The sequence below is a fragment of the Chelonia mydas genome, chromosome 2 (genome assembly GCF_015237465.2).
Source record: "Chelonia mydas isolate rCheMyd1 chromosome 2, rCheMyd1.pri.v2, whole genome shotgun sequence".
Lineage (NCBI taxonomy): Eukaryota > Metazoa > Chordata > Testudines > Cheloniidae > Chelonia > Chelonia mydas.
In genome coordinates this window covers 253,503,983-253,526,250 of record NC_057850.1, presented here as the reverse complement: position 1 = coordinate 253,526,250, position 22,268 = coordinate 253,503,983, and the positions used below count along the sequence as shown (strand labels likewise).

General features: G+C 48.9%; 1 protein-coding gene across 4 annotated transcripts in view; it reads right to left on the bottom strand.

Moving 5' to 3' along the window:
• ZBTB47 (zinc finger and BTB domain containing 47) overlaps positions 1-22,268 on the bottom strand; it is a 96,787-nt gene that overhangs the window by 35,456 nt on the left and 39,063 nt on the right. The window contains exon 1 of one of the 4 annotated variants that reach the window (XM_037891219.2): positions 7,198-7,594. The exons of the other annotated variants lie outside the window; for them this stretch is intronic. The gene's annotated coding sequence lies outside the window, so the exon portion shown is untranslated. Of the gene's footprint in view, positions 1-7,197; positions 7,595-22,268 lie in introns of those variants that run through there. 4 annotated transcript variants of the gene reach the window in all.

The following is a 22,268-nucleotide window of genomic DNA, read 5'->3' as shown; positions in this document are numbered from 1 at the left end:
TCACTCAGCAAATCTGTGATAAAGCAGGAAGTTGAACCCAGATCTCCCAAGTCCCAGTCTAGCCCCCTAACCACTGCACTGTGCTACCTCAGACAGAAGTTATACATCCCTTGTCTACAATGAGCCCACAGGATAACGTCACTTGCTCATACACCCAACGCTAGTACATCACAACATATACTAGCTTCTAATTTTTACTAGGCTATGTTTCCCATTTCCCTCCCACCCCTTCACTTCAGTGCTAAGTTACGTGGCTACTCTATCCAACATGGTTTCTCTCACTGTTATGGAAGATGGCATTCTCTTCTTGACCCCCTAGCTGTAAGTACATACCTTGCAGAATGAGAGGGCCCCTGGCACGGTGAAGAGTTCAAAACCAAAAGGTTGGTCTTTTTCGCATCTATTAAATGAAGACTCAAAAGAAAAAAAGCTGTAAGCAGGGAATGAAAGCTGTGCTGTTAAGCAACTGGGATAACTCATCCCCTCGTCCCCCACTCCTCTGCCCAGCAGGGTCAGCAAACCATCGGAACAAATCAATAGCGACTTCTCAAGCTAATGGAAAATAATGGAAAATATGGCCGATGTTGCTCTGCCTCATGAGTCAAGTCTGGTTTCTTTAGCCACCTGCCTGGGAACATTTTCACTCAGGGCTCCTAGGTCAGCCCCAGAATGGATTTATTGAAATCAGTGGGGGTTTTACTGCTCACTTGAAGAGCAGCTGGCCTAGCTTCCTCTATGTTCTTGGACAGAGAACAGGGCGCAGCAAAAGTCCCCGCAGCGGTCTCTCAAAAGGTGCTGCATTCTGCCTGCCAAACCCACACACCTGTTAAAGGCAATTACGCAATTACAGGACACAACACTCCAACTCCCATTATTTACCTCATTATCAGCCCTGGTTAGGAGGATTTAAGCTGTTGTATTTCTTGTTGCCTAAGGCAAGGCATCACCTGGAAAAATTTAAAGCCAGGCTGCAGCTGTTTAGTAGCAGCCTGAGGCTGGAGAACAGTGTAATTGGTTGGTCCCTCTCTAGTTGTACTTTGCTTTTCTTTTGAAGGTCAAGGTCCCTAGATCCTACAATGTGTCTTGCAGCTCTGGGGCACTGCCAGACAGGGATCTAATCACCCCCAGCGAGAGAGAAACCCCTCCATCTTAAGCGTCCGCCACCTGCGACTGTCCACAGCTAGTACAGCACAGGGTATTTAAGCAGCAACTCTAGGAATACGTTCATGCAGCCTAAGGCCAGACAGGACTACGACGATCATCTAGTCTGACCTCCTGCGTCACCCAGGCCATAGAACCTCACCCAATTTCTGCATCCAGCCCTGTTTGAGCTACAGCAACTCTTTTAGAGAGAGAGCAGTCTTCATTTAAAGACTGCAAGCCATGGAGAGTCTCTGGTGTTCCTAGATAAGGTATTCCAATGGCTAGCGAACAGGAGCAGCAAACAGGGGAGTTCTGCGAGGGGGGCAGATACACCTAACAAACAAATTCTCAATTTAGGCCAATAATCGCCCCCAAAAACAAAGAACAAACAAACAAAAAAGACCCCTGCCAGCGTAAAAATAATGCAGGCAGAAGTCCCGCAGCAGAGTGGGGGCAGTCCAGTTTATTGCACCAAATGCAGCATGGGTGATTTCCTGTCTTGTGGGCAGGCGGCAGGTGTGTGCATTTGGTGCAGGTAACTCATGGCCCTCAGAGACCGAGTACAGGCTCTGGAGACCAGAGTGGCTAAACTGGAGGAGCTACGGGAGACAGAGAGGTACACAGAGGAGGCTTTCTGGGACACTGTTGAGTGGTCCGACCCCCAGACTGACAGCCTCTGTGCTTGTTTGGGAGGATAAAAGTCTTGAGGAAGAACATCAAGCTGGAGTGGAGGAAAGGATCCCACAGCTGGGACTCTCCTTCCAGATGATGTCATGGTATCCCCTCGCACTGAGGATACCCCTCCTGGGGAAGGGACCCCCATTATTAGGAAGAGACAGGTAATAGTTATGGGGTCGTTGGGTTTGTGATGGCGGGGAGAACTGCATGGTGAATTGCCTGCTGGGTGCCAAGGTTGCAGCCCTCTTGAGACATCTAGGCAGACTTATGTGCAGTGCTGCAGAGGATCCAGTGGTCATGCTACGTGTAGGGTTGCCAAACGTCCGGTTTTCGACCAGAACACCCGGTTGAAAAGGGACCCTGGCGGCTCCGGTCAGCATAGCTGACCAGGGCGTTAAAAGTCCTGTCAGTGGCACAGCCCTGATCCCCCTCCAGCCCTCCGAACCCCTCGGTCCCAGCCCGGAACACCCTCCTGCACCCCAAACCCCTCATCCCTGGCCTCACACCAGAGACCGCACCCCCAGCCTGAGCCCTCATCCCCCCGTACCCCAACCCCCTGCCCCAGTCCTGATCCTCCTCTTGCCCCTCAAGCCCCTCAGTCCCAGCCTGGAGCATCCTTCTGCACCCTAAAACCCTCATTTCTGGGCCCACCCTGGAACCCGCACCCCCAGCCCAGAGCCCATACCCCCTCCCGCATCCCAACTCACTGCCTCAGGCCAGAGCCCCCTCCCATACTACGAAACCCTTGGCTCCACCCCCTAGCCTGGAGCCCCCTCCTGCACCCCAAACCTCTCATCCCTTGCCCCACCCCAGAGCCTGCATCCCCGAACAGAGCTCTCACCCCCACCCCGCATCCCAACCCACTGCCTCAGCCCGGAGCCCCCTCCCACACCTTGAACTCGTCATTTCCAGTCCCACCCCAGGGCCCGCACCCACAGCCGGAGCCCTCACCCACTCCTGCACCCCAACCCCTGAACCAGCCCGGTGAAAATGAGCGAGTGAATGAGGGTCGGGAGAGTGAGCGACGGGGGGTGGGGGGGGGCATGGAGTGAGCAGAGGGCGGGGCCTCGGAGAAGGGGTGGGGCCTAGGAGGAGGGGCGGGACAAGGGTGTTCAGTTTGGTGTGAGCAGAAAGTTGGCAACCCTAAAGTAGGACAGAGAGGCCAAATTTAGGCTGCTAGGTAAGAGAGCAAAGTCCAGGACTTCTATAGTAGCATTCTCTGAAATGCTTCCAGTGAAACACGCAGGGCCTATTAGGCAGAACTGCAGAGTCTCAGCATGTGGAAGAGATGATGGTGTTGGGAGGAGGGATTTAGGTTTGTTAGGAACTGGAGAACATTTTGGGAAAGGAGGAGTCTCTCTGGAACAACGGGCACCACCTAAACTAAAACAACAGATTCCTGACATGTAAAATTAAAAAGTCCGGTTGCCAATCCTCCAGGATTGCCCTGGAGTCTCCAGGAATTAAAGATTAATCTTTAATTAAAGATGGTGTCATATGATGAAACCTTTGGGAATACGCCTAACCAAAACTGGCAACCCTAGGGAATGCTGACAGGTGCAGAGGATCACATGGTTTGGACAGAGACATCCCTTTGGGGAGGATTTATTAAAAGGATACTCTGTATTCTAGTAAAGAGGAGAGGATAGACATTGGTAATGTAAAGGTGGGAACTGAAGAGAAACAGTCAAATGAAAAACAGTCCCATTCAATTACATCACATGAAGGCAGAGAATTAAATACTGACACATTTTATAAGTGCTTGTATACAAATGCTAGACATCTAAATACTCAGATGAGTGAACTTGAGTTTCTGATCTTACATGAGCATATAGATATAACAGGCACCACAGAAACTTGGTGGAATGATGAGAATCAATGGGACACAGTAATATCAGGGTACAAAATATACAGGAACAAAATATACAGGAACGGCAGGGTAGATCAATCTGGTGGGGGAATGGCACTATACATGAAAGAAAGCATAGAGTAAAATATAGCAAAAATCCCAAATGAACCAAACTGTACCATAGAATCTTTATGGATAGAAATTCCATGCTTGACTAATAAGAGTGTAGCAGCAGGAATATACTTCCGACCCCCTGACCAGGATGGCGATGGTGACTGTGAAATGCTCAGGGTGATTAGAGATGCTACAAAAACAGAAAACTCCATAATAATGGGGGATTTCAGCTATCCCTATATTGACTGGGTACGTGTCACCTCAGGATGGCATGCAGAGATAAAGTTTCTAGACACCATGAGTAACTGCTTCTTGCAGCTCCGAGTCCTTGAACACACAAGGGGAGAGGCAATTCTTGATTTAGTCCTAAGTGGCGCACGGGATCTGGTCCAAGATACTGAACTGCTCGGTAAAGGTGACCACGATGCAATTACATTTAGCATCCTTGTAGGAGGGAAAATACCAAAGAAACCCAGCACAGTTGCATTTAACTTCAAAAAGGGGAACTCCATCAAAATGAGGAAGCCAGATAAATGGAAATTAAAAGGAACAGTTACAAGAGTGAAATGCCTGCGAGCTGCATGGAAACTTTAAATACACCAAAATAGAGGCTCGAACCAAATCAACAAAACCAGTAAGGGAGCCAAACATGCCACCCTGGCTAAGCAGCCGAGTAAAAGAGACTGTCAGAGGCCGAGACAGGGCACTAACTGGCCTTGCTGCAGCATGAAGAAGGCTGCAGGCTCAGCTATGAGCAATTAAACACTTTCTGTTAGGGGACTGTGAGCAACTCAATGGTGATCACTGGGCTAACGATGGACTTGGGAGGATATACGGGGAAGGAAAAGAAAGAAAGGGGAGGCGCAGAAAAAAAACAGAGGAAAAATCATGACTGGTGGGGAGAAAGTGATTAAGGAAGTGTTATTTACCCCTTCACATAACACACAAACCAGGGGTCACCGAATGAAATTAACAGGCAACAGGTTTAAAACAAACAGAAGGAAGTATTTCTTCACACCACACACTGTCAACCTGTGGAATTCGTTGCCGGGGAATGTTGTAAAGGCCAAAAATGTGACTGGGTTCAAAAAAGAACTAGATAAGTTCACAGAGGATAGATCTATCAATGGCCATTAGTCAAGATGTTCAGGTTCGCAACCCCATGGTCTGGATGTCCCTAAACCTCTGACTGCCAGATGACAGGGGATGGATCACTTGATGATTACTTGTTCTGTTCATTCCCTCTGGGGCACCTGGATTCGGCCCCTGTCGCAAGACAGGATCCTGGGCTAGATGGACAATGGGTCTGACCCATATTGGCCGTTCTTATGCTCCTATTCTTATGTAATGGTTAATTTCCCTCGCTGTTAAAAATTTGCACCTTATTTCTAGTCTGAAGCTTCAGCTTCCAGCCAAAGAATCTCATTATGCCTTTTCCTTATCACCTTCAAATCTGCTACTGACAACCAGCGCTGCCTACTGCAGAGCGCGAGACCCTCTCATATGCCAATAAAAGGACAGTTGTTCTGGGTGGGCCTGCTCTGAGGCCCTTCACTACTCATTTGCATTACAGTAATGCCTGGAAGTACTCCTGCTTGGTGCTCTGCAAAGCACGTAATAAGACACAGTCCCTGCCCCAAACAGTGCACGACATAAATAGTTAGGACAGGTAACGGGATCGGGGGGAAACAGCCCAAGATCACACTGCAGTGCAGTTTAAGAGTTGGGAATAGAAACCCCCCTCTCCCTCTAGGCCAGTGTCTATCCACTAGGCAGCACTGTCTCCCGTATTTGACAGAAGAACATTTGAAGCAGAGGTTTCATTTGAAATGTTTGGAGCAGGAAGGGGGTTACAAAAGAAATGGCTTTTTGGTCAAAACAGACATTTCAGTGCGAATTTGGGCGGGGGGAGGGAGTGTTGGCTGGAAAAAAACACAAACCTGAAAAATTTCGATTTTGGGGCAGAAAAATTGTCGGGTTTTCAATGAAACACTTTTGCAGCGTGTGGGTGCATGTCGCCTGCCAGGATTATCTGGGTACATCTCATTTAAGGATTCCCCTGCCACTGCGGGGGCCTCAGGCACTTCAGTCCTTCCTGTGGCACATAATAGCTTTCTGTGGGCTATAACACTTGGGTCTCATTCTGGTTGTTGGGTTCAGTGTGCGGGTGCTGGGTGGCAGTGGTGGCCTGTGATCTACAGGAGGTCAGGCTAGAAGAACTGGGGGTCCCTTCTGGCCTTAAACTCCACGACTCGAACTTTTTCATCAACATTTTTGGTGGGAATAAAAATCATCTCTTGAGCAGCTCGAGCGTGAAGGCCAGAAAGCGGGGACAGGACAAGCCGCCCTATTCCACGTCTGCTTGGCTCCACTCTGACCTGTACAAAGGAGACCTAGGGGATGTCCATGCGGCAGGCCAGTACTCTCAGTTAGTGGAGAGGAACAAAGCTTTTCTTGCCCGTTTTCCTTTAGCGGCTTCGGGCGTGGAAGAGGTGCCAGAAGCGTGAAGCAGCAGGCCCTTACCGATCGAAGCAAAATACTTGAGGCTGATTAAATCTCCCAGAAACTAAAAACAATCCGAGCCCAACCGCACTAAGAAATTGTTTTGAAAATACTGGGGTGGATTTAAAGAAAGACCCGAGGGCCCTGTGGGGGAGCAGGGAAAGGGCCAGGGTGGCATCCATCATCCACCCCACTGCAGCTTATGAAGGCAGAAGCAGACGGGCAGGCTCTTTAGGAGAGTGACAGGTCTCACTGACAGTGCCTGACAGCTCTGGTTTCTGCCCGCAAAGCTGCAACCAGGCTGCAGACCCACGGTGAGATCTGTGGATCTATCTATGATGATAAACTGTATTTTTTTTTAAAAAAGGATCGTTATTTGGATAGCACTGTCCGTGTGCAAGGCGCTGTGTCATTACTAAAACAGGAATTCACTAGAATCTAGAATGCAGACTGCTTGCCAGGGAAACACTTGGAATGCTATGTGAGTTGTGGAGGGGGACCCTACCTTACTGAATGGACCTGTGTAAAACTCATCCCACATATAAGCCAACCTCCTGTTGAGTGAGGATGAAACTAACAAGCAAGTGATGCTGATATAAGTCGACCTCCACAGTTGCAGCCATCTCGGTGCTGCCTTGCTCCTCGTAACAAATTCATTCTGCACACATGAAATCTGCAACCCCCGCTCGTATTTTATCCCACCAGGCAGCTCTAATCAATCCCAGAATCAGCGATGACAACGCACGTCTTAGCTGCGTCCTGCCAATGACCTAAGCTTTGCTTTTCAGCAACAGATTTGCTCGTTATTAATATCAGATGCTTTCATGGTCTCTGTGACATTGCACTCCATTTGGAATACACCCACGTGAGGGACAATCCGATAACCTGTTCCAATGGGTAATGACACTCACCGTTAAAAAATCATGGGTCCTGTTTCTAGTTTGGCATTTACTGACTTCATTTTCTGGCCACTGATCTTGTTATGCCTCCGTCTCCTGCTTTTGATTCGTCTTTCAGTTTGGCAGGAACACGGCGACCCTGGCAGAAGGGAACCTCCATCCGGTCCATAAACCAAACATCTGACTCGAGAGAAGCAACAACCCTGGTGAAGCGGTGGAAGCTGGCTGGAGCACCCTCCCGTCACTTTCACAGGTGAGAGAATATACCTGTGTTCTATGCAATGGACTTCGCCAGCCTCTGGCAATACCAACAAAAAATCAGTGCCTGGATTGGTAGCCCCAGAGACCAAAGAGCTCTCTATCCACAGAGCAAGTGCATCATGGACTGGGGCAGCGTTAAGATCAATCCACAAATCCCCACCACACCATGACCTGGAGAGACACTGATTCCAATCTCCAGGACCCATACAGGTCATGGAAACAATGGGAGGGGAGAAGCTACTTTTAACTTATTTATTGTTAGGAGATACAATCAGTGCAGCTCAGCTTAATTCATCCCAAAATACCAGTGCTGCTATTTTTATTGTCAACTCACCCTCCCTCGTCCTGGGGCATTCCCAATCCAGTGCCACCAACTCAAGCCCAACTAGCTTCAAACGAATTGGAACAGGCAGGTTTTGCCAGTAGGTGCAGGACAGACCAAACTAAATCAGGGTCTGAGCCCAGTGCTTGGCGTTGGCTTGAGTCTATGGGGGGGGAGGGATAGCTCAGTGGTTTGAGCACTAGCCTGCTCAAGGAGTTCAATCCTTGAGGGGGCCATTTAGGGATCTGGGGCAAAAAGAAAAAAAATGTGGATGATTTAGTTGGGGATTGGTCCTGCTTTGAGCAGGGGGTTGAACTAGATACCTCCTGAGGTCCCTTCCAACCCTGATATTCTATGAGTAAAAGGCAAAGCAAGGAAGAGCCGGGGGCAAGCGGTTTTTTGGCATCTCTCACTGGCAGTTAGTGACCTCTGAGCTCACCATGCCTCCTGCATTGGAGCTAAGAGCTTTGCTGGCAATTTGTTTGGAGGGAGCTGGGCCAGTTTTCCCCCCTTGGCCTGACTTGACTTCACCGTCAAAATGTTATGACTTGCCCAGATCTGCAGCGCTATTCCCAGGAGTCCTAATAACTCTGTTCTGTTGGGGACCGATGTAATACGTTAAATATTGGGCAGGAGGGAAGGGTTGAATACATTCAACCCGAAGAGGCGGGAGGGAATTATTAAAGCCATCTGCAGAAAGAAAGAGCCGCCGCCAGCATGTGTTATGAAACGAGCCACAAGAAAGAGCAGCGGCATAACTGCAGCTTGCCAGCACCTGAAAATGGAGGAGATAAGCTCACAGCCACAGGCCCTCACTCCTCCTGGCCAGTCCCATTGCATCACAGAATATGTGCCCCTCTGGACATCCTTCAGCCAAGGGACATTTGTGTTTATTATAGTCACGGGGCACAGTTCTGGGTGCTGAAATGCAGAAGTGGTCCTGATCCCGGGGAGGTTAGAGCCCTCAGAGCTCTCATCAGCATCCCGGGGTAGCTGCGGAGTGCTCAGAAAGTCAGGCTCAGACCCTGACTTTGTTTGCATGGACGCCTCACAAATCCCCGGTAAGTCCAGTGACAAGGGACCATCCGCAAGAGGTGTTCTGGCACAGGATGAAAACCGGAGCGGCTTTCCCAGCATTCTGTGCTGCCCAGAAAGACGCTCGAGCGCGTTTGAGATCTGGGCTCAGCAATATCTTGCTTTACTGTTTCACTCACCTCCAAGGATGCTCTCTGCCATTTTTAAGTGAAAACTAGAGCTGGTTGAAAATTTTTGACCAAACCATTTTTTGATGGAAAATTAGGTTTTCGACTAAACTAAGTATTTTTTTGTGCAAAGTGTCTGCTTTCCACCAGAAAAATACATTTGAAATAAATCGAAGCCTGAAAACCTAAATAATGCAGCCAACATCCAAAATATTTTTATTTGGATATGTTGCTAGTCACTCATGGGTATTGTAGTTTGTCTGTCTCATGGCCCCATTTTCCTTGATTTGCCAGGCTCCCTAGCTGGACTACATCTCCCATGATACACCACAACTGGGGACTCCCATGATGCACCACCTCTTCTCTCTAAAAGGGTGGACTGGGTTACATCCTGGGAAATGCAGTCAGACCAGGCAGCTCAGCCTAGAGAGGGGAAGGAAATCACTAGGTACTGCAGAAGCAATTCCAAATTGAAATTTTTCAGCTTTCAGATTTTCACTGAAAAACACCCCAAATGATTTTCCGACTAGCTCTAGTTAAAACATAAGCTCACACTGAGTTTGACCACTTCCATGTCACTATAGAACATTTCTTTAAAACATATTTCTGTGTAGATAAAGGAACTATAATTATTTATCCGGTAAGCCATCACATGGATTCTAACAGATCAAATGGCCAATAGCAGCCAACGGCAACCCCAGACCACAAATCTATTCCTCTTTTTCTCTTTAGATTAAGAAGAATTTTTATTCTGTTTTTCCAAACAAGAACCACACAGCAGGGTCTATGGCCAGTTTACCTCAGGGAGTGCTGGATACAACAGAAAAGAATCTGCAATCAGGTTTTGCCAGAACAATATAAAAATAAAAGGGGAAAAAATTATTATACGCACTATCAGATCAAACCATCACTCGCTGCACTCAGTAGAAAACAACGAGCTCCTCATTAGCAAACAGACAGCATGGCAACTGGTGCCCTATGAATATGTACCAAGGAACAGTCAGGATTGAGGGATTCAACCAAGGAATCACCTCTGACAGTAAATTACTTTCTCCTCCCAGGAGAAATTTGTTCCCGAAGCAGCCTAGGTGACTCTGTCTGCACTGATGGGATGTCCAATGAACATTTGTGGTTAGAGAAAGATTTTTTTTTTCATATTGTGCCTTATAAAAGAAAAAAATACCATATAATTTTTGTTCTTAACTCTTGATCTGTATATTCATCCCCCGCCCCTGGATGATGTCAAACTTGCTGAGCAGGCCTTTCCTGATGCCAGTTCGATCTAACCTTGAAAGGATCATGAAAATCCTGGAGACATGATACATTTGCACGGGCGTGGACAGAATCTGTAACCAATCACCCAATCTAGGCATCTGGACTCCCTCACTGGAAACACCAGATTTCACTAATGTAGCTGGAAACAGCTCTTAGGTACTGGGAGCATCCCGAGTTCTAACCCTGCCTTTAACTCCTTCTGCAGGGTTGGGAAAGTTATTAAGATGTCTCAGATAGAGAAGGCCCAAATCCTCAAAGGTATTTAGGCGCCTAGCTCCCACTGAAATCAACAGGAGTTAGGTGCAGCCTGGTATATGAATAAAACTTCAGCCCAACATCTGTGATGATATCACCGTGATGGGTAGGACAAGCAGCTCTGTAAACCCAGTGGATTAGAGACCTGCGTGTCTGGTGCTGAGGGACACCAGAGATATCATTAGGTCTGCAAGTATGTCACGGTGGGGAAGAGAGTCACATATAGTGAGATTTTCCCATTTGGCTGTGACCTTTTTGCATGACTCACCCCACAGCGGTGGCTTCCGCAGCTCCTGTCCTGCAGGGGTCCTGCCGGCTCCCCACTCCAGGCACTGTGACTTGGCACTCAGGGTCGCAGCCCCACTCAAGTTTGGCCCAGCTGCCCCTCTACCATGAAGGGCCCAGGGTCGCAACACCCAGAGTGGGGAGCTGGACCCAAGCCGGGGGGAACACAGGAGCTGCTGCTGCCCATGCCTTGAGTGAGTGCGGGACAGGCTCACAATCCAGCCCTCTCCACTCCGGGGCCACCTCTCCCCTCAGCATGGGGCTGGGATTAAGGTTGCTGGGGAAGAGGACACTGCTGAAGCAGTCAGTCCCTCCTCCTCTGTCAAGGTATTTTTTAATTGAACCTGCAGAGCAGTCACAGACCCCATGACTCTGACTGAATTTTCCATGCGGGCGCTGTGATTTCTGCCAAATCAGCAGCCCTAGCTACCACCCACGCCACCCCTCCGATCAGTGAGCATAACCCGCTCGGTGTAGTGCCGTCACCCTCCCGTGGTGGCTGGGCCACAGGCGGGCTGATGGGCTGTGACAACTTTGGCCAACAGACATGCTCGTGGCAGCCCTGCATTACTACACCTTGGTTTTGAGGGGTTCCCCAGCTCTTCTTCCCTCCCCTCAGAGGATCCGATGTGATCCAAGCACAGGAAACGGGGATCCAGGAACTCCCAGCCCCAGCTCCGATACACATCACCGTTGGAGCCTCTGTAAGGCCCTCAACCTGCCTTCCTCAGGTCTCTTATCTGTAAAATATCTGTCATGCTGCTTCCTTACCTATCGCTGGGGGGCATTCATCTTCATGCAGCACTCGGAGATGAACAATACAAGCGCTAAGCAGCCTTACTACTGACCACTGCACAGGTAGCTTTGCCGTGGCAGGCAATGATATGAAAACACCCTCGCGCAGCTGAAGTAACAGGCATGGAGCGCTAACATCAAGAGGGGTGAAAGAGGACAACGCTAGAACTCTCTCTCCTGGAGCACAGGGAGCCAGACGGTGCTGGCTTGGGAGGGGAGAGGCGGCAGTTTGCATCAAGCTGGATCCAGGGGAGAGTGATGGGAAGAGGAGGCTACTTTGCAAGTCAGGAGAGATTCAAGAGCAGACTGTTACAAGGGAACATTTCTAAAGCCAGAGGGCCAGAGCCTCAGCTAGTGCAAATTGGCCACAGCGCCACTGAAGTCTGTAGGGCTATGGTCATGAAGAGCAGCTGAAGATCTGCTCCAGGGGACTTTCGAGGGCACGATGGCGGTGGATGGGAGGCTCCCGTGTGTTAAGCCCTTCATCCTTTCAGCGGCTCCTCCTCCTCTTCCCCTGTGCTGCAGTAATCCCAGAGGTCTTGGTTCTCAGGCCCCGTCTGTTCCCTACCCGTGGGTGACCTCACCTGCTTGCACTTTTGTGCTGACCCTCAAATATACCTCTTGCCTCCATATCCCTCTGTCCCTACCTCTCCTCACCTAGCTCATCATCATCTCATGTTCAGCGTGGCTCAAGCCAAGCTCATCAGCTTTCCTCCCATGCCTTCTCCACTTCCTCCAGCCTCCCTCCCAGTTGAACATGCCGGTGTCCTACCTGCCACCCAGGCTCAGCACCTCAGCGTTATCGTCAACTCCTTCCTCTCCTGGCCCACTCACAAATCAGGTCACTGATTTCCACACTGCTAAACTCTGCCTCTTCCTCCCTGTCCTGACGGCCAAATCGCTCATCCACATCCACAGCTCCCTCTTTCGGGTCACTGATACCTGGCTGACTGCCTCGCCAGACAATCCATAATGCTGCTGCTTCCTCGTGCATCACGTAGACCATGGCATACGTCCCATCAACGGGGAGTCACTGCATTGGCTCCCTGTTGTATGGCACTCAGCTTCACTCTTCCTGTCCTTGCCCTATGTCACGTGGCCCCTGCCTCCAGCTCCCACCTGGTCTTCCATGGAGTCTTTCCTCCCTTCCCCAAGCAAGCCCGCCTCATTACTCTACATCTTGGCCTCATGTAGGGATCACCATACCCACTTCCACACCACCCCCTTATGACTGGAAGGCTTTCAACGAAGCCTTTAGGTCAAGCCACCTCCTTTGTGTCATTCAGATCCCTGCTGAAAACTCACATCTGTGGCTAACCCTACGAGAAGGGGAGGACAGGGAACAAAGAACTGAATTGTCACCATGGGCACATGCCTGACCCAGTAACCATGTGGTCTGACTGCCACCGTATCCTTGGTATTATCTAATATTGGTATGATTGTAGCACCTAGAGGCTGGCCCCCGTCGGAAACCAGGCCCCATTGTGCTAGGTGCAGTACATACATTCAGTAAGAGCCAGGCCCTGCGCAAAAAAGCGCACAATCTGAATAGACAAGACAAAGAAGCCATAGAAGAAAGAGAGGCACAGAGAGGTAAAATGCCATGCCCAAGGCTAAACAGCAAGTCGGCGGCGGAGCTGGAAACAGAATGTAGGTCTTCCAAGCCCTGCTCTAACGTCCTAACCGCTGGGGAGTGCCACCTCCGTCTCACTTCGGCACTCATGTGCCTGTCTTTGATCCTCACCTGCAATGTTTAATTTAGTTAGCACGCTCTTTCGGGTAGGGCCGTGACAGCACTTGTCATGGTGAGGCGCCCAGCACATATTTTGTGTGGTTGTGTGGTCTGCACGGGAGTAACAGAGCATTTGGCTTGCAGAATCTTTGCTACCTACGCGCTAGAGAGAGCACAGCTCGACGTTCACATCTTCCAGGCCTGGCGATTTAAACCCTATCACAAAGCATTGCTTCGCTTGTAAACTAAACACGTTTGATGTGGAGTCACAGAGAAATAATGAACCAGATTTTCAGCTGGTGCAAAAAACCAGCGTAGTGCCAGTGATTCCCACTGCACTGTGCCAACAGACACGAGGTGACGATCTGGTCCAGTCAATGTGGATTCCCCTGATACCTTTTCCCCAGGTCGCTTTTCAGAGCGGAACTGCACTGGACAATTTACTTATCAGAGGCAGTTTTCTTTCTGCACTGGAGAGTGAAACAAGACTCAGCAGTTTCATTTTGTTTGTAGCCATGTCCTGTGGTAGTCGTTTTGTTTGTAGCCAGTGCTGGAGGGAGACAGTTTAAAATATTATTGGACTAAGAAATTAAATAAATGAAAACATTTCTATTTGATTTTGCTTTCCCTTGAAGTTGCATGTGTAATTGACCATGCTTGGTTGACAACAGGATTTGAACCCAGATCCTTCAGAGCTAACAGCATCAGCCTTCCCTGTTTGAGCAAAAGGACTGACACAGATCAGTCATTAGAGAGGGAGAAAAATGCTTTGTTTCTGTGGATTGCACACCAACACTCCCGAGCCTGCAAAGGAAATGGGTTTGCAGAAGCCCGGACTGATGCCTACCTGGCCTACCCAAATTCCCAATTTGCAAATGCACATACAGCAGCGTGCATGAAAACAGGTGCACAAAAAGTGTGCAAAGGCCCAGTTACTGAATATCAGCCTGACATGGGGCCAAAGTACATTTACTAATGGAAACCTACAGAGTGGAAAAATACATTTGCTAAAGAATCAAAGGCAAAGCCACACTCAAGAGCACACACTGAACAAGTGGGAGTTTTTCTTGAATACAGAACAAAGAGGGGAGCTGTTCGGTGTCAGTGCATGGTAGCGACTAGGAAATACACAGCAAGACAAGCAGATTCACCATGCCAGTGTATATAAGGTTTTCTCAAGGGTCTAATCATTTCGGGTGCCCAACGTGAGACACCTTAAAAGGGCCTTAATTCCCGAAAGTGCTTAGCACCCCCCTCGGATAGCCAGTCCCCTTTAAAGGCATCTCAAATGGGGCACCCAAAAATCACTAGGTACTTGAGAGAATCTTGGGTTTTATTTTCTTGTGAGCTCTAGAAATGGCAAGTCACAAGGGGCCCCCGGCTGAGAGTGGGAGTGGATCGTTACAGGCTGATTTGCATGGTCATATTTTAATCAGATAACGTCACACCTGCCTCAAGTGGCAAGCTCTTGAGGCCAGGGACTCTCTCTCCATACTGTGCTTGTGTGGTGCCAGGCCTACTGTTGACATCATGGTTACAGGGCTAGCTGCACCTCTGACCCCTTCCCTGGTCTCTCTGAGTGCACCCCACACACAGTCAGAGGCCTCATGCTTCTGTGCCCCTCAGTGGAGTCCTGCATCTCCCACTCTGAGACCATGTTGCACGTTATCATGCCCTGTGGGTCCACCGTGCTTACCCAGCAGGCCTGCGCACCTGTGGTTGCTCCTTAAGGAGTCTGTGACCAGTGGTAAATACTGTGACCCCGAGAAAACCTCCTTAAACCCAAGTATCATTGAATCTCAACAGCAGGAACAAAGCAAGACATAAGAGCAAGGATATCCTATCCCAGGCCCTGACCACAGGGCATCAGTCTGTTCCCCAACAACCTGCTTCCGCCCCTCAAATCCTTGTGGCCTCTTCAAATCCAGCCAGAGGTCCCACGCTTGGCCTGGGGACCCAAAACCAGCTTGGCGAGCTCCCCACATGGTTGCACCAGGGCATCAAGACGAAGGACACGGGTGTTTGCAAAGATGATGTTATCTGGGCTACCTGCCTGCATTTTCTGCTGAACCTGCTATTGAATTCACTCACTCTATGCATGTAGTAAACACCGCAATGACAGACAGAACATGTCAAACCCACGCATTATTACAGAGCTGTTCCCAGTCCATCACACTAGCATGAACCAAACAAACTCTCTGAAAACCCCGGCAGCTTGGCGTAGATTCCAGATTCCCTGATCTGCACCAACAGACCCAGCACTTCCACACCAACCAGGCTGAAATGGGCAGCCAGCACTGTTCGTTTAAATCCTGCTCTCCCCTCCAATCCCCCCACCGCCCCTCCAACTCACTAGCAACCCTGCACTACTGGAATCAGTGGGAATTTAACCCCAATTCAGCAAAACCGGAGGCTGGATTGTCAAAGGTGCTGAGTACTTCCATGGTGCTGACACTTTGGAGACGGAAGCTGGAAGTCCCCTGAAAGGGACTGAAAAGCAGCGCCATGCCCGGGGGCAGCCAATAATAAACAAACTATAGAAGCCTGGATCCAAAGGGAAGGGCAGAGGGGAAGGGCACCGACCCAGTGACCCTCAAGCGCTCTTTCTCAAGATCCATTTATCTCTGCTTTGCAGCTCTAGTTTTACCTGTGAGAGCATTTCCAAGCCATCCTCCCACTCAAATCTGTGCAACCTTCTTTGACTGTCTGTCCCAAACCATCTCCGACTCTTCCTCTCCTTACCACATGGACGCTAACACCCAGAGAACACCCAGCAGGTCAAACCTGGAAAAACGACAGTCTCTAGGACCCAGAGGAAGCGTGGACAAAGCCAACTGATGAGAAGGGAGCCTGAAGCCCTTGGATCAGCAGGCAGCTGAGTGAGTCCAGCTGCTTGCATTTTGCTTTCTGAGTCCCAAGCTGCAGCGTTGCAGAGCCTGGATCACATACCCCCTGCACCCTGCGGTGGGGGGCGGAGGGGGGGGTTAATTGCGGATGTGGAAACTGAGGGGACCCAGATCAGAGCCAGCAATAACCATCCTTCCACACTCATGCTACCCAACGGCAGAGAAACAATCCATAGCTCCATGCATGCATGTGCGTTATGTAAGTGTGGCCGGGTGAGAGAGACGGGAAACACACAGAAGGGTGGAGGGAAAGAGTACGCCAAGCCAAATATTGCTGCACGTTCGGGGTAACCTCAGAGCATTCGGGTGGCAGAGGGGCGCCAACCAGGGGTTAGCTAAGGTCATACCCTCCTTGTGAACTTACGGACAAACTGCTGAGCAGGCTCTGACTCACATTTCTCTTGCCCTTCATTTTTTTATGTACAGACAGTCCCAGATTTCCTTCCTTCTCTTGGAGGCCCGAGGAAGCTGGCTCCTATTAATCTTACAGGGAGAAAAGCCCAGGAGCGACAGGATGACAAGGGAAAAAGCAAAAGCTGAATATCGGGAAAATGTTTGCTACCGGAGACACGTATTTGATCCTGGGAGAGTCTCTCCTGGGGAAGCAGAAGGCACCCAGCGCTTCCACCATGCTAGGGCATTGAGAACAGGAGGCAATGCACTGCAGGGAACGCTCTTGCAGTGGCCGCAGGGGATGCACTAGACAACGCTTTGCCAAGGGGACGGGCGAGCTCTGAAACCACGACTGAGTTCTTGTGATCGGAGCCTGCCCCGGGCAGGGGCTGCCCCTCCAGCACTGACAGACCTAAGCTACCCCTGCTAGCGGTGCAGAGAAAGCAAAGCCCAGGTGTGACCCAACTGGCACATTATATACATTTAAAGAAAAGCTGTTTTTTTTCAGGGGGTTGTATCTCAGGAACCCCTTAGTCAAATGGCCCCAAAGTTGGAGCGCTGACAGAACCCTGCAGCTCTATGATTCACACCAAATTTTAAGGCAATCCAAGCAACCATGCAGATTTTAGAGCATTGAGAAGAGTTGAAATTTAAACACAAACTGATACGTTCTCCTAAAGGATTTTATTCTTTCACAAGAGACAGGCCCGGTTTAGCGGTCTGAACACAGGACTGGGAATTAGGATCTCTTGAGTTATAGTCCCAGCTCTAACACCAGCTTCCTCTCCACCCATGGAAAATGTCACCTGGAAATGTCATTCTCTGTGCCTCAGTTTTTCCATCTGTCAAATGGACATACTGACACCTATCCATTTCACAGGGGCACTGCAAGTATCAACAAAGTAGTTTGCAAACATTAAGTGCTGCTCACACTTCAGGATTTTCAAAACCACTCAGCCCCGGCTTCAAACCTCTCCCATGGTGGTAAAAAGCCCAGGGAATCCAATGGGAGGTGAGTGAGATAGGCCAATTGTGGGCCCTTTTGAAAAACTACACCCTAATACATGAAGGGTTATCATGCCCTGTGGGTCCACCGTGCTTACCCAGCAGGCCTGCGCACCTGTGGTTGCTCCTTACAAGGAGTCTGTGACCAGTGGTAAATACTGTGACCCGGAGAAAACCTCCTCAAACCCAAGTATCAATGAATCTCAACAGCAGGAACAAAGCAAGACATAAGAGCAGGTATACTACCTCCATGAAAGGTGAAGCAACTCCACGAAACATCTCCATTGCTTGCATATTTATTTATTTATAGCCAAGACTATTGCACTCATCACCATGGCAGCTGAGACCATGAATACCCCTTGACATGGAGCTCATGAGTCACATCAGAAGTTACTAAATGGGGTACAAGCCTCAACACCGCCTGTGAAGGGGGTGCCCAGATTATACCCCACTTGGTAAATGAAATGATTGGATTAAACGGTAAAATAAAGGGATACAACAGTTAGGACCCAAGAGTAACATTAATTTGCCTCTCCTGGCAAAATTAGTGCAGCTCTGGCTTTAACACAGAGCCACAGACAGGGGTAGGCTGCTGCGAAACTTTCACTTTCTGTTCTTAATACAATTGCTAGCAGAGGTGGTCAGGAACCAGAATTCCTGTTCCCCAGGAAGTTCTGCCTACTGGGGAGGGGAAGAATAATCCATTCAGAATTGGAATGAAAAGCCGAAATTCAGAATTTCCCGCAGAACAGAAATCCTAAAAACTTCGATTCAGGAACATCAAAATACTTCATTTAGACTTTTATATTACATGCAACTATTACTTGAATATGTTATAATTATATATATTATGAATATGTACAGCATAAACATTTAAACAAAACATTCTGATTCCCCTTCCTCTTCTAAAATGTCATAGAAATGACCATGTTCCTGCAAAAACACTCTGATTTCAACAAAAGCTACATTTTTCAGTAGAAAACTGTTCCATCAACATTTTTCAACCGGCTCAAGTTGTTAGTCCTATAAGCAGGACTTTTATTAATAGAAATACAATTTCCTGTTGCAGTTTATTTCTCCCTGGTATGATGCATGTGCATAAAAAGCCACTCCACTACAGAGCTGACCTCAGGCAAGGAAATCCATGCACCATCTACAGTACTGTCAACCCCCCAGCATTCAAAAATCGTGAGTCAGGCCCTGAAAAATTAGATTGGATTTAAAAAAAAAAACCACGAACCTTTTAAAAAAAACAATAAGCGTGGGGGTCTTTTTATTTGTCCTCTCCTTTCTAAGCCTTTAGGTCATGTCATGAGGCATTTTGTCACAACTATGAAGGCGAAAGACTAACTTTTCTTTTTTTAAATGAAAGCTGAGATTCTTACATGTTCACATGGCCCCAGGCTCCAAAACAAAACAAATTAAAAAAAAAAAAAAGAACCCTACAAAATATCAAGAAAGCTGAATATCTTTCATACCTGCCACTGACTTACATGTGACCCTGGAGAAACTGAGGCACGTAAAAGTTAAGTGACTTCTAATCTGAAATATATATCACTGGGACTTAAGAAGTGCTCCATCAGATCAGACCAGCAGCCCATTTCCAACTGTGGCCAGTACCTAATGCCTCAGAGGAAGGTGCAAGAAATCCTGAATAAGGTGGTTATGGAATAACCTGCCACAAGGAAAATGTTTTCCTAATGCTTATTACAACATTAGAACGGCCACACCAGGTCAGACCAATGGTCCATCTAGCCCAGTATCCTGTCTTCCAACAGGTTTCAGAGTGGTAGCCATGTTAGTCTGTACCAGCAAAAACAATGAGGAGTCCTTGTGGCACCTTAGAGATGAACAAATTTATTTGGGCATAAGCTTTCGTGGGCTAAAACCCACTTCATCAGATGCATGGAGTGGAAAATATAGTAGCAGGTATATATACACAAGTACATGAAAAGACCCTGACCCCGGATTGCCCCATGACTCTCATTTCTGACTCTGGCTCTAGCCACTAGGCCATCCAGCCCGCATGGCCCCTCCCACGCATCACCTCTGTCCTCACACTGGCTGTAAAAATTTTTTGCAGTAGAAAATTGTCATCTATAATATTTAGACATTCCAAGGATGTTTTAGCACTGACACTAGGAGACCTCCAGCATGTGTCTCTCAAATTGAAATCCCCAATGATCATGCAGTTTAGATTGTCGTCCCCTTACACATTATAGACAGGTGCAAACAGGTGGGAACACAGAGGCACGTTTCACTTAGGCCCGCCATCTCCTAGCAACCACAAGAGCTGCATCGCCCTGCCTTCTCTCAGAGGCACGCTCACCCTTGTTCTCTCAGAGCTCCCGGTGAAGAGCGCCCACAGCGGGCTGCTTTCAGCGCTGGCTCTGGAACACCCGGCAAACAAGGCAAGGATTCGACAAGCAAAGCATTAGGTCTTCAGTAACTTTTAAGAGCTTAGTAAGTGCTGCTGAAACACAGCGTGTGGGATGATTTTTTTTTAAGCCTTCCCAGGACAAGGGGATCTCAAAACACAGAAGCTACAAACCAAAGGAAGCGGAGGGGAAAGTCAGAGGTGAGGCCATTGGCTCGTTTAGACAGAGGCTGCCCATGACAAGGGCAGGTTTTGTTGTCCTGCTGCCAGCAGTGAGAGCGACACTGAAGCTTTCTGGCTGTTTCAGTGTGATGGAGAAAACCAGAGACCCCAGAGCTGAAAGGTCCCTTCCCATCTCTTACTGACCTTTGGATCTACAGCTCCACAACATGAAAGGCTAAGAGGCAGCTGACACAGCAAGAACGTTCCAAGGGGTAGGGTTCTAGCTGGAGACCTGGCGGCTGTTCCTTCCTCTGCTACCAACTTCCTGTATGCCCTTGGGTGAGTCACTTAATCTCTGTGTGTCTCAGTTCCCCATCTGTAAAATGGGGGTAACAGCACTGCCCTGCTTCACAGGGGTGTTACATTAAACACCGAGGCGCTCAAGCAACGGGGGCCATTCAATTACCTAAGAGACAGGAACACAAGCACAGTTGCAGTCAATATTTCCAAGTGAACTACCAGGTTTAATTTAAGACAACACAGCAGCACCTGGTGCCCATGCTGACGGTCTCCAAGGTACCCACCACCATGATACACCCGCACCTAAACGAAACTAGCTTGGTGGTCTCGGTCCCAAGCCTCAGTGGGGCAGATGTCAGCCTCATATATTAAGAGTCATGATCACAAATGGGACCAAATTCCCACCCCACCCTTCGGGAGGAGAGCAAGGATTTAATGGGTCGTGGACACTGACCTAGTAGCATTCTGCAGTTTGGCAGCTCTCAAGATCGAAACAGAACGAAACAACAGCACATGACTTATGTTGCCAAGCAGTGCTAACCAGCAGAGCTGAAATTTTGAGTCCAGCGAACCAGGACACTATCTAAGATCCATCCTGGGAGGAAGAGTTGTGTCAAGCATTTGTTCAAGCAGACTGAGGCAGCAACTAGTTTTGAGATCATTAGGATCTGACCATAGGACAGTCCATCAGCGGAAGGAGGCAACTAGTTAACCTGGTCATTCACTCAGCCTAATAGCTCTGGCTATGGGAGGAGCTGATGTTTGGTTAGAGAGAGACTTTAAAGATTTGAGGCCAAATTCATTCCTGGTATAATAACCCCACTGCTTGCAATTGGCTGTCAGGGATTAATTTGGTCCATGCTGTAGTCTCGACAAGACAAAGGAAGTAGTACTATCCCCATTTGACACATGGAAAACTGAGGCACAGAGAAATTAAGTGACTTGCCCCAGAACACACAGAAAGTCTGTAGCAGACCTGGGACTTGAACCCAGAGTTCCTGAGTCCCAGGCCAGGGCTGTCGCCACAAAACTACCCTCCTCCTTGCACAAAGAGCGCAGCTGTACAAAGGACAGGGAGTTCCGGTCACAGGTGGCGGGTTTCTCAGCATTCAGCACTTGGACAAGCCGCGGTGGGAGAAGGAGCAGATGAGAAGTGAGGAGGCTACAGGGGACCCTGAACTGTGCTTAGCTGCTCAGCACAGGAAGGAACAATCTGACTGCTTACGACAAAGAGAGGGGATGGTGCGGCACGGCCGGTACGGAGAGAGAATGGAAAGCCAGCAAAAATCCACGCTGGAATTCCTTCGCACAGGGTCCCGCAAGGCCCAGATTCACCTCAGGACCCTGCAGGCCTGCTGCTCTTTACTGCTTACTCCACAGGATTTCAAGCTCAGGAAGCGTGACTCATGCAACCAAGGTTGCAGAAAGCTTTGTGCATGTATTAAGAGGAGACAGTCTAAAGTATCCTACTTAGAAGTTAAAATCCCCTGCCCACTCCTGGATCACCTCCCACCCACACCTTACGGCTAGAACCTACCACAAAAACAAAATCAGTGCCTTTCTAAACAGGACACATGTAACTAGCTGCCATGGTAGTAAAAAAACTCCTGGCCTGAGGGTCAAAGGCCCCCAAGGCTCAGTCCAGAGTCACAGGGTTTGTTTCAAGCAGCATCTCTTTGTACCTCTTCAGCATCTTTCCCTCCTCCAAGCACCTTCCCAGCACTACAGTGATTCAGAACTGAAGTCGGGCCTCATCAGCATTGTCTGCACGGAGGGTGGGGGAGAAACAGAGACAGGGCCAAGAAAAGTCACT